Consider the following 642-nt stretch of genomic DNA (forward strand, 5'->3'; position numbering starts at 1 on the left):
AAACTTCATTGACTTTCATATATTTATATTGATATACATATATATACGTGTGTTTGGGTGCGTGTGTGTATATACATCTCTATATATAAAGATGATGCGTAGTCTAGACGGCGTTTTTAGATTTCATTATTCTCTTTAACCCGGGCAACGCCGGGTATTTCTGCTAGTGTTTTCATAAAACTCTATCGTTTGCCGTTGATTTTTGAGCTATGTTGCACAGAAAACTGGTGCCTCCAAGCCCATCCCTACCACTACACAAAACAAGGATTGAAAGGAAGAAGAGTACGTGACACATCGTGGAGGCGCAATGGCCCAGTGGTTAGGGCAGCGGACTCGCGGTCATAGGATCGCGGTTTCGATTCCCAGACCGGGCGTTGTGAGTGTTTATTGAGCGAAAACACCTAAAAGCTCCACGAGGCTCCGGCAGGGGATGGTGGCGAACCCTGCTGTACTCTTTCACCACAACTTTCTCTCACTCTTACTTCCTGTTTCTGTTGTGCCTGTATTTCAAAGGGGCCAGCTTTGTCACACTGTATCACGCTGAATCTCCCCGAGAACTACGTTAAGGGGACACATGTCTGTGGAGTGCTCAGCCACTTGCACGTTAATTTCACGAGCAGGCTGTTCCGTTGATCGGATCGG

Source organism: Octopus bimaculoides, chromosome 13 (genome assembly GCF_001194135.2).
Source record: "Octopus bimaculoides isolate UCB-OBI-ISO-001 chromosome 13, ASM119413v2, whole genome shotgun sequence".
Lineage (NCBI taxonomy): Eukaryota > Metazoa > Mollusca > Cephalopoda > Octopoda > Octopodidae > Octopus > Octopus bimaculoides.